At 38.8% G+C, this 11,347-nt stretch overlaps 1 long non-coding RNA gene across 1 annotated transcript; it reads left to right on the top strand.

The window, feature by feature from the left end:
- Window positions 1-366: 366 nt before the first annotated feature.
- Window positions 367-8,138, top strand: LOC129400002 (uncharacterized). The gene is made up of 4 exons (XR_008627341.1): window positions 367-618; window positions 3,572-3,727; window positions 5,755-5,854; window positions 8,046-8,138. It is a non-coding gene; the product is annotated as an uncharacterized LOC129400002 (long non-coding RNA).
- The last annotated feature ends 3,209 nt before the right edge of the window (window positions 8,139-11,347 follow it).

Genomic DNA, 11,347 nt, shown 5'->3' with positions numbered 1-11,347 from the left:
TAGAGCTCAGGCGAAAGTATAAGGAGTAAAGGTTGATATTCAAATCTCAAGAAACTGCAGTGCAGGGAGGAGAGGGATTAGGATGGGTTAAGAAGCAAACAAGATAGGAATGAAGACTCGTTCTGTCTCCAGGCTCAGGAGCCCTGCGTCCCTCCACCAGACTCTGAGGATACCTACATATGCGCAGAGCTGACCTCCTCACCCTTAAGCCCACACTCTTCCCATACCAGCACTGCAGGGACTCAGTTTGAACGGTTGGCGTTGCGTGTGCTTAGAGCATGCGCGCAGAAGAACATTAAAAACGGCGGGAAAGAGGCACGGAGACTGCGCCTGCGCTGGAACTTTTTGGCAGTTGGGCGTGGAAAGGAGCAGAACAAGTAGGGGTAAACCTGCCTCTAGAAATGGTCATTCTCTAGCACAGCTGATAACCGAGGTTGGCGCTCCCACTTCCAGTCCAGAACCCCTCCCTATAATAGAGGAATGCTAAAACCAGCTTAGAAGCAGCGCACGCCAGAGTGTGGAAGTTTTCTTTGGTGGGTAATGTCCAAAGGGATTGACAACACCACGGATCTGCCTGAGGTCGAGGTCAAGGGAAGCGCTGGGAAGAGGCTGCTGAACGTGAGTCTCTGTGTGTGTTTGTGTGTGTGTGTGTGTGTGTGTGTATGTGTTTGTGTAGTGAGGGGGGTGTTGGGGCCTTGCCTGGGTAGGGAGAGGGTCCTGTCTGCAGACCCTGACCCTGCTTCCCGCTGGAAGACCCAGGAAGGGTTAAGCAAGCAGGTGGGAGCGAGGTAGACTTGAAAGTGGAACATTACGTGTAGGGCTGTGGCCCATTATTTAATTTGTCACAGGCCCATTTTATTCACCGTTAGAGGAAAAAGTAATTCCTGTCTATTTTACTTCTGTGATTGTCTGCAGAACTAGAGCAGAAGAGAAAAGCACTCTGCACAATACAGAGTTCATACTCTCCATCAGCTGCTGACAGTCATGAATCGGTGTGGCCATATTTCCACTACAAGGCTCAGGCTAAACTCTAGAAATGATTGTTACCTACCTTCCCCCCCCCCCCCAAGTCCTGAGGCTTTTACAGATGAACCCGTCCAAGCTAAGCTACATAGCTTTAATGTGAATTATAGGCCTTCTGATCTTAAATGGAAAGGCACATTTACGTGGGGAGTTTTATGAAACTCGAGTTTACCATTTAGTGGTGCAGGGAAGGAAGACCCTTTTCATTCAGGCAAAGAGGAGTAATAGTCAAACACCATTTTCCAAAGTTTCTATTGGGTTAAAACATTTACATTCTTTGTTTTTAAAATAGTCCAAATAACAGGAAACAAGTGATACACTAAAAAATGATCTCCTCTATAAGATTGAAGAGTTAAAATGACAAAACCTTGACCTTGAATTACCAAATTTATTAACCATCAGTGGGGAGAAGAGAGTGGTGTGAAGATGGAATCAGAGGTGACATAAGGACAGAGGAGGGTCTGGGGAAATTTGGTGGTGGTGGACTGCTGTAACAGTATTTACAGCAATACACTAAGCTTTATCCTATTATAACCATATTACCTAAAGTGCAGTAAAATATTTTTAAAGTAAGGAGTTGTGTTCCTTGTTATATAATTTAGTATCTAACCCCCCAGATTCTGACTCATAAATTTAGAGTACATGAGGTTTTATTATTTATATTTGTATTTGTTATTATTATTGTTGAACCATGAGATAGTTACAAAGCTTCCATGATGAGTTTCTGTCTTACAATGATTACCCCCTCTCCCTCCACCAGTGCGCATTTTCCACCACCAATGTTTCCAGTATCCCTCTGGCTACTCCCACCCCACACCCACCCCTGCCTCTGTGGCAGGCACCTTCCTTCTTTCTCTCTGTCTATTTTTGGGCATTATGGTTTGCAATAGAGATACTGAGAGGCCATCATGTTTAGTCCTTTATCTACTTTCAGCACACATCTCCCATCCCAAGCCATCCCTCCAACCATCATTGACTAAGTGATCCCTTCTCTATCCCTGTTGCCTTCTCCCCCAGTTCATGAGACAGGCTTCCAATGGTGGAGCAGTCTTTCTGGCCCTTGTCTCTAGTGTCCTTGCGTGTTAGTTTCATATTATACTATTTTGTATTCCACGAGTATATGAGGTTTTAGCTATAGAATACTAAGTAAAGGCTTCTTAAAGAGTTGTTCTTGGAAATCTAGGCAAAGAATTTGGACTTTATGCTGTAGAGTGGTGATTTCCAATATTTCTTAGTATGAGTTTTGAACATAAGTATGAGGGTTTGTTTAGTTACACATATAAAAAAGAAAATCTCCCAATTACCCACTAACTGGGAAAAATATATATAATGACACCAAACTATCATTTCAGGCCATGTTTGAAATTTGCTTATAGATGTAACAACATGAATATACATTGAAAACGGTGCACCTATATGCAAAGTGCATTCATTACCCATTTTATGTCATAAAGTATTATTAAAGTTTTTGCTGTTTGTGTTTTTGCTACACAGACAGCAGTGTTCAGGTCTTCTTCCTCAGTGTTCAGGGATCACTGCTGGCAATTCTCAAGGATCATGTGTGTTGCAAGGATTCAAATTTTGGGTTGGCCTAAAGCCCTGTTTTATCTTTCTCTAGTCCAATTTCCCAAACTATTTATTCAAAGAATAGTTTAATATGTGACATATCAACAAAAAAGAACTTAGAAAACCACATATGCACTTGTTATAATGACCTCAGAAATGAATTTTTAGAGAGAAACATCCAGGGAAACAAACTTAAGTTTGGACTTAGTTATATAATAAACAGTTGTATGATTTGTTGAGTAATATATGCTTTATACCTCATTTACTTTAGAGTAATAAAGCAATATAATATGTGAGAACATTAATAACTTCTTAAAATTCACAGTATCACTGTCATCACTGTATTGCTGTCATCCAGCAAAAACAAAAAAATTTTTATTGAATCACAATGAGATATACTTACTAAAATTATTTTAATGACTACTATAAGATACATAGTTTATAGTTTGCTACAGGTTGACTTTAGGGGCTGGAGCAATAGTATAGCGAGTAAGGCGTTTGCCTTGCATGCAGCCAACCCAGGTTCGATTCCTCCATCCCTCGTGTAGAGCCTGGCAAGCTACCGGGAGTATCCTGCCCATACAGCAGAGCCTGGCAAGCTACCTATGGTGTATTCTATACGCCAAAAACAGTAACAACAAGTCTCACAATGAAGACATTACTGGTGCCTGCTGGAGCAAATTGGTGAACAACGGGACGACAGTGCTACTATAAGATACATGATATAGGTCATTAAATATATACTGGATGACTCTTTTCAATTTAATAAATGCTGCTTATGCACCAGTACATTGATGAAGCATTCTGTATTTGAGCAATAAGTCCTTCATTTTATGGTTTTATTTTTCCATTTTTTTTGTGTTTGGTATGCAATTTCTTACAACTTGATTATTATAGGGTAATAAGGATAATGTAAAATTATACAATATGCTCAGAATTTTATGTATGAACCATTGAATTTATTTTCGTTTTGCTTTGGCAGTGCTTTGGGGCTCCCCCTGCTTGGTAATTGGAGCTGCTCCTGGTAGTGCTCAGGAGACTGTCTAGTTCTGGGGATGAACCCTAGGGCTTTTGCACATGAAGCATGCATTCCAACTGCGTAGGCCTGGCCAGCTGCTTTAATTTTTAACACTTGGAAGTAAGTATATCTGTCAGATATGTTTCACATTTCTCAGAATCCATTTGGGAATATAGTAGTTATCAAATGATATTTGGAATGTGTTTGAATTCAAGGATATTCATTGTTGAGAATCCAGCTGTAGGTTTTAAGCAGGAGCATGATCTGCTAAAAAGTGATTTTGTGGGAGGGAAGAGGTGGGGAGGGAAGAGGAAAAATGAAGTACGTTGTGAAAAAATGTGTTTTGGGGGTGGAGAGAGAGTACAGCAGGTAACGTGATTGCCTTTCTCAAATTCAGTCCCCAGACCCCTGTATGGTCCTCAGAGCTCCATCAGGAGCAATCCCTGAGCTCAGAACCAGGAGTGAGTTCTGAGACCACTGTATGTGACCCCCAAGAGCAAAACATAAAACCCAAGAATTAAAAGAAAACTTTATTTTTAGAAAAATGAACAGTGTTTACTATTTTCTTCTTCTTTTGACTATCAGAAATTAATTAGTGATGAATAAAATAGTGAAGAAGACACTAAAGTAAGTTCTCTAAGGGGATGGGAAAGTAAAGGCTGCGATGTGTACAGGAGGAGTTTTCCTTTCTATATAGGAAAAAGACATTTTTCCCTCCAGACTAGTATTAATTTTAGTCCTTGGATAACCACTATCCAGAACTTCTGGAGTTATTGTTAAAAATTTAGATTCATGGGCCTCAAAAGGAGGCCACTGGAATATTCTTATTAGGTGATTGTTACAATACTGTCTGATGTGAGAAAATAAAATACAGGCAATGATACGGGGACAGTCTCAATGTGGTTCTTAAAAGTTGATGGAATGTTAAAGACATTTCATATTAGATAATTTAGAGGAATTAGTCAAGAGACTGTTGCTTAATTTAAGAGATATTATAATTGATGACTTTAGTAAAAAATGTAGATAATCTTTTTTGCACCTAATGACAGTTGTTTGAATCTCCTTAATTCTTGTCAGTAGCTCACTATAATTTAATTCTGCATTTTGGACTCTCTCTTCACTCAGAAGATTTCACCTCCCAAATTCTGAAATATAATAATTACTTTCAAAAATCTCATTACTCCCCTACCCCACCTATTTTTGGAAGTATGTCCTGTGCTTTATGCTAGACACAGGATGTAGCAGTGAACAAAATAGGGAAAGCACCTTCCCTTAGCTAACAGTCAAATATTAGAGAGTTTCAGATTATGCTGGTTTATAAGGAAATAAAGAATCTACAAATGAAAATAATTGTGGTGGAGTGGCAGGCAGTAATTTTAATAGTAGATAAGAAGAGATTTCTCTAGTAGGTAGCTTTTTAATGAAAACCTAAAGAATAAGAAAGCCATTTAAAGAGTTTTGTGGGGTTATTGACATTCTGGTGGTAGGGGTGGTGGAGTAGCACAGCAGTCAGAAAACAGTAATACTAATACTATTTCAAAAATAGAGTTGGGGAAGGGAAGCAAACAAGTCTAAGTTCTTGCAGAGAGGGATTCTTAGGCCTTTGGAGCCCCCCTGAGCATAACTGGCGCTGCCTGGGCAATCCATGGTACCGTAAAGCCAGAGCAGCACTGCATCCTTAGACCTTACCTTGATTGAACTGCCTGCCAAACTGGTGAGGAATTACCAGGAGGGGCCCCTAGGCCTTCTAAGCACTGCTTGGTAGACAACCCCCCCCAAAATACAACTTTACGTATTACAGTATTACAGGAAGCCATTTGTTATGAGATAAAGTTAGCAGAATTAGACAATTAAAAAACCTAAATGTAGCTTTATGTTGATATTGTCAACATGTTTAATACTTTGCCATGAAATTATTTATTACTATTCCCTGTGTATGTATAAGGCAGACTAAACATTCTGCTACATTTAGTAATGTAATTGGGCAATCCACCAAACTAGTAGACATAATACTGTGAGTACTCTAATATGAATACCTCTGAATTGACTTACACTTTTTTCATATTTACCCACTGCTTATAGTTTGCCATGCATGCTTACTTATCTGTTAAAGAAATATGATTGCTTTATTTTCTCCACTGTTCTAGGAGATAGTTCCTGGGCTTTTATGTGAATATCCTTATTTTATGAAGATCTAAAATCAGAATTTGAAAAGGAGTCATTCCTCTTGAACCCGAGCAACAAAAAGTGAGTATGAAATATTTTTTAATTTCGATTTCTATTGTAATTATAACTTACAGCAAAGAATTACTTTACTGAAGGTCTGGCTAATCAAATATCACTTTTTTCTTCATGAAGATCTAAGCTGGGTAAGGAAGTAGTAAAGACAAAATTTTTCTCAGACAATTAGTTTAGTGAGACTGTAATTGTTTTTGTTTTGCTAGTATGATTTTAACATCAGACTCATTTCCTGAGGCAGTAGCATTTCAATCTGTAATAATCACTATGCCAGACAGGAATACAGTTGTTCCAGCACACTAATAAGTGTTGTGCCCACATGAATTCAAAGCTCCCATTAGAGCTAGAAAACAGGAATATATTAGGAAAAGGTAAGTATAAGGGTAAATGAATTTTCAAAGAAGAGTGTAGAAGAATAATGGAGGATAGGTTAAAATTGTTACTTGGGAAAAGTGCAGAATATTGTAGGTGAATGTAAAGACTACTAAATAGAAGTGTCAAGGAAATTCAAAGATGGGGGTCAAAGGTATACAAATAAGAGTCATAGAATTCACTGAAATCAAGATTAGGCAAAATTCTCATAGTGTCAGAAGGGTTTATGAGAGTAGGTTTTAGAATTTTTGTTCAAGGTTCTAATGGAATTTTGGCAATTAGTTGTTTTGTTAATATTGCTGCTATTTCAAAGAGCTCTGCTGAGATAAGGAAAGAAAAGTAATAAGGTAGTAAAATGTGAGTAAAAAGGTAATATTTTTACTAGGTTGCTAAGAGTTTGTTGAGCATAAGTGTTCTAAAAGATGGTTTCCAGCTTCTTTGTGTTTATTGAAATCTTATTCAAAATAGATTGAAAGTTATCACAATCTTAGAAAACACGTCTTAACCCACATTAAATACAAATGGCCCTTGCCTTATGGTGGCGTGGCTTAGAATGTTTCTATTTTCCAATATGGCACAAAAGCGATATGAATGCAATAAAAAAACAAACTTGAATTTCAATTTTTTCCTAGCAAGTGACATACAATATCCTGATGCTTTTATGATGCTGAATAGCAGCTTTGTCATTTTCTGGTCAATGACATCTAACCCAAGAAATTCCATTGTATACCTACTATGTATGTCGTATATACTTACTACTTCAAAGGAATAAGCCTCCAATTTCTTCATAATCTGATAACTAATTCTCAAGCAGTATCACTGCCATTTATAATCCTGGAATGTGGGAAAGACAGTGATTTTTTTTTCAGTTAACAGGGGAAACACATTGTTGTCACTCCTGTATCATGATTCTCTAAATTATTTAATATTTAATTGTGTATAAATTTTGTTTCTCTGCTAACATATTGTTGACCTTTGAGGTAGAGATGTCTTCTGAATATATGAATATCCTACTGCTAAGATAGTACCCAGTTCTTACAAATTTATTGAGTTAAAGTCATACTTGATCTAGTTATATTATCTTTGCCTTCTAAACTATTTTTGTGGGGGTAGAGGGCACACCCAGAAGGGCTCAGTGTTTACTCCTGTCTCTAAACTTTGGAATTAGTTACTCCAGGTGAGCTTGGGGGAAGATAATCAGTGTCAGTGATCTGCCTTGTACAAGATAAGCACCTTATCTGCTGCTCTATCTCTCTGGCCCCTATCTTCTAAACTTTTTAAAAATGCTTTAAACTTTATTTAAACACTGTGATTTACAAAGTTGTTCATAATACAGTAGTTTCAGGTATTCACTGTTCTAACACCAGTCCCACTACCATTGTGACCTTCCCTCCACCAATGTCCCCAGTTTCCGCCCACCCCACTCCACCCCAAGCCTACCCTCTTAAGAGGCACAGAATAATTCACTTTCTATTGCTTGTTACAACATATATCTCACAGTGATGTTACTGAAGTCATTGTCTGAAGATTTATTGATCTGTTAGGTGCTAGTTGAGCCTTTTACTGCTTTTGCACATTCAGCTTAGTCAACAAAAATACAACTTTCCCATCTAATTTGTTGTGCTCCTCATGGGCTGTTCAGTGCTGTGAAATTTGGAGAAGGTTGGATGTGGGTGGGATGCTGGGTCTTCCAGCAGGGTGGGAATTGAACCTGCCCCTTGGAGAAGGTTCCAGAGATCTCAGCCCAGAAGCCTACCTGTGATGGCTCAGCTGCAGCATCTCTTTATGATTACCTCTAAATTCTTAAATTAGTTTCTTTTAATTACAGATGCTTAAGAAAATTCAAAAAGAACCCGATATTAAACCAGAGACTGGAGTCACAGCTGAAGTACCAGCTTTGGTGCCATTTGGAGATGCGGTTTGTATGAGTAATCTTCACTAAACCCATACACATTATTTTATATGAAGACTTTAATATTTGATATCTTATAATCAGAATGTGTATGTAGAAATTATCCACTCTGATAACATTGATGATTTTTATATTTTCATGTGTCAGAAAAGTATTCTAAAATTTACTGAAATCATGGAAATATCTATTGATAGAAAACTGTTTTCTGTGCTAGGGATTGTCAAAGTCTAATCAGGTCAGAATCATTTGGCATTATTTTTAATCTTTGGGGGTACCACCTAAGATCTGCTAACTTAGAACCTGAGAATGGGGCCTAGGAATTAATGCTTTTATAGGGGTCAGATCTGGTGATACTCAGGCCTAGTGTAGTCATGCGGTAATCAGGGGCCATCAGAACCACACCCAGCTATGCTGAGGAAGGATTGTGTTGTCGGGATTGAATTTAAGGCTTCACACATGCCAGGGATGTGCTCTACCATTTGAGTGATATCACTGGCCCATAGGAACCCCTATTTTTGAGTGATTGAGTATAAGTGATTATATTTATTGCCAGGTTTAGGAACCTTTGAATTAGTTTGGAAACTGGTGCCTCCTTGTTCCTCCCATCCCAAAATTTTTAAATTCAAGGGCCAGAGATAAAACACATCAGGACCCATGCCTTGACTATGCAGGGTATGAGATTTGAACCCCAGAACCATATGCCCTTAATCCCAAACCCAAGCACTGCTAGGTGTAACTCACATCACCCCTGAGCACCTCCAGCTTGACGGTTTGGGCACCACAACATTGCTGGGACCCAGCATTGAGTGTCACTGGGAGTGGCCCCTGAGCATCCTAAACACTCTACCTCCACCAAAAAAAAAAAAAACCCAGAAGCCAAATCAAACACATAGGTCACTCATGAGTGTATACATACAAACCAACATCTATTTTGAAAACCAGCAAAAGCTGGTTTTGAGTGATAGAAAATACAGAACAAAAGCAACCAGTGCTGGCGTGGATGTGGGGGAAAAGGGACGCTCCTTCACTGTTGGTGGGAATGCCGACTGGTCCAGCCTTCCTGGAAAACAATATGGACAGTCCTTCAAAAGCTAGAAATTGAGTTTCCATATGACCCCGCAATTCCACTTCTGGGAATATATCCTGAGGATGCAAAAAAGCACAGTAGAAATGACATCTGTACCTATGTATTCATTGCAGCACTGTTCACAATAGCCAAAATCTGGAAACAACTCGAGTGCCCTAAAACAGATGACTGGTTAAAGAAACTTTGGTACATCTACACAATGGAACACTATGCAGCTGTTAGGAGAGATGAAGTCATGAAATTTGCTTATAAATGGATAAACATGGAGAGTATCATGCTAAGTGAAATGAGTCAGAAAGAGAGGGACAGACATAGAGGGACTGCACTCATTTGTGGAGTGTAGGGTAGCATCACATGAGGCTGACACCCAAGGATGGTAAGATACAAGGGCCAGGGGGATTGCCCCATAGCTGGAAGACTGCTTCATGAGTGGAGGGGAAAAGGCAGATGGAATAGAGAAGGGATCACTAGAAAATGATGGCTGGAAGAACCAGTTGGGATGGGAGATGCATGCCGAAAATAGATAATGGACCAAACATGATGACCTCTCAGTGTCTGTGTTGCAAGCTATGATGCCCAAAAGTAGAGATAGAGTATGGGGAATATTGTCTGCCATAGAGGCAGGGCGAGGGTGGGAAAGGGGGACTATACCCAGGATATTGGTGGTGGGGAATGTGCACTGGTGGAGGGATGGGTGTTTGATCATTGTGAGATTATAACCCAAACATGAAAGCTTGTAGCTATCTCACGGTGATTCAGTAAAATTAAAAATAAATAAATAAATAAATAAATAAAATGAGTGATGATATAAAGCTGATCTTCTCAAAATATTTTGCATTCAGCGCCATCCTGCCCTAAGGCATTCTATGTCTGGTTGCAGTTTTCTTTCAATCTGCTTCTCCTCCCTGGCACTCCTGCCCACCTTACTCCTTGCCTCTGAATTTATCTGCACTTTGTGTTTGGCAGAGCTTGAGTTACCCTGATGTGGTGGCTTTTTTCTCCAGTGAATTTTCTCAACAAGACTCTTTATAGGATGTTGTGCTGAGCCCAGTTTTTATGTGTTTTGTGTGTGTGTGTGTGTGTTGATGTCACAACAATATTCTTGTGCCCTCCACAGGTTGCTTTCTTTTAAAATAATATTAGAGGGTGTTTGGGACATACAACTGTTAGCTTAGTTATTACTTTGGAAAACAGTTGTGTCTCAGATTCGGTGACATTTGTAAATCTACAGTGTAGGAATGGTCTTCATTCTATTTTTGCATGTTAAATAATTTTCTATATGTAATTAGGAAGCTATTAACTTTACTATTTTATGTAGATCAAAGATGCAGAAGAATAAATGGCTATTTAATGTTAAATAATGTTAAGGTAATTGCCCATGGCTTTATGTAAAAATACATAACTGGCAGTCACTGATGAATGACAGAAAATTAAAATATAGATTTACAAAATATGAAATTGTAGCTATACTTGTCCACTGTCCTTCTTAAGTATAGCCCAATTTTTAATCCTCCTTTTTTGGGAGGGGTGCCACCCCAAAAATGCTCAGAGGACCCAGGGGCAACTCTTTTGAAGCTGGTGGTTCAGTGTTAAAACCCAAAGACATGATGCTACTGGGTCCTGCACTACTGGCAACCAGCAGGGCCACACTTGGTGATTCTGAAGGAAAGGGTGCATGTCAGTACTATTCCCTAGCCCTGTACAATCACTTATGGCAATATCTTTAAAATATCATCTAAGGACTAGGGAGATAGCACATGGCTTAAAGCAGTTAGTTGCCTTGCATGCAGCCAACTCTAGTTCAAATCCCCAGATCCTCAGATAGTTCCCTAATACCATCATGAGTGATTCCTAAGCCAGAGCCAGGAGTAAGCCCTGAGTACAACTGAGTGTGGCCCGAACCCCCCAAATTAAATAAATTAAAAAATTAAATCCCACCCTGGTTATATAATATATATTTTTATATTGAAATAGAAAACTTAAAATACTTTTTTGAATTTGGAAACAAACATTTCATTTAATATAACATTTGATGCTTATATTTCCTTAACTAGTAATTTTCTTCTTTGGGAAAGTATTTTTACAGTATTATTAGTAATAAATACTGAATGCTCACCTCTTTTTCTGCATT

Source organism: Sorex araneus, chromosome X (genome assembly GCF_027595985.1).
Source record: "Sorex araneus isolate mSorAra2 chromosome X, mSorAra2.pri, whole genome shotgun sequence".
NCBI lineage: Eukaryota > Metazoa > Chordata > Mammalia > Eulipotyphla > Soricidae > Sorex > Sorex araneus.
Note: the sequence above shows the minus strand (reverse complement) of the source record. Positions and strands in the feature narration are given on the sequence as shown.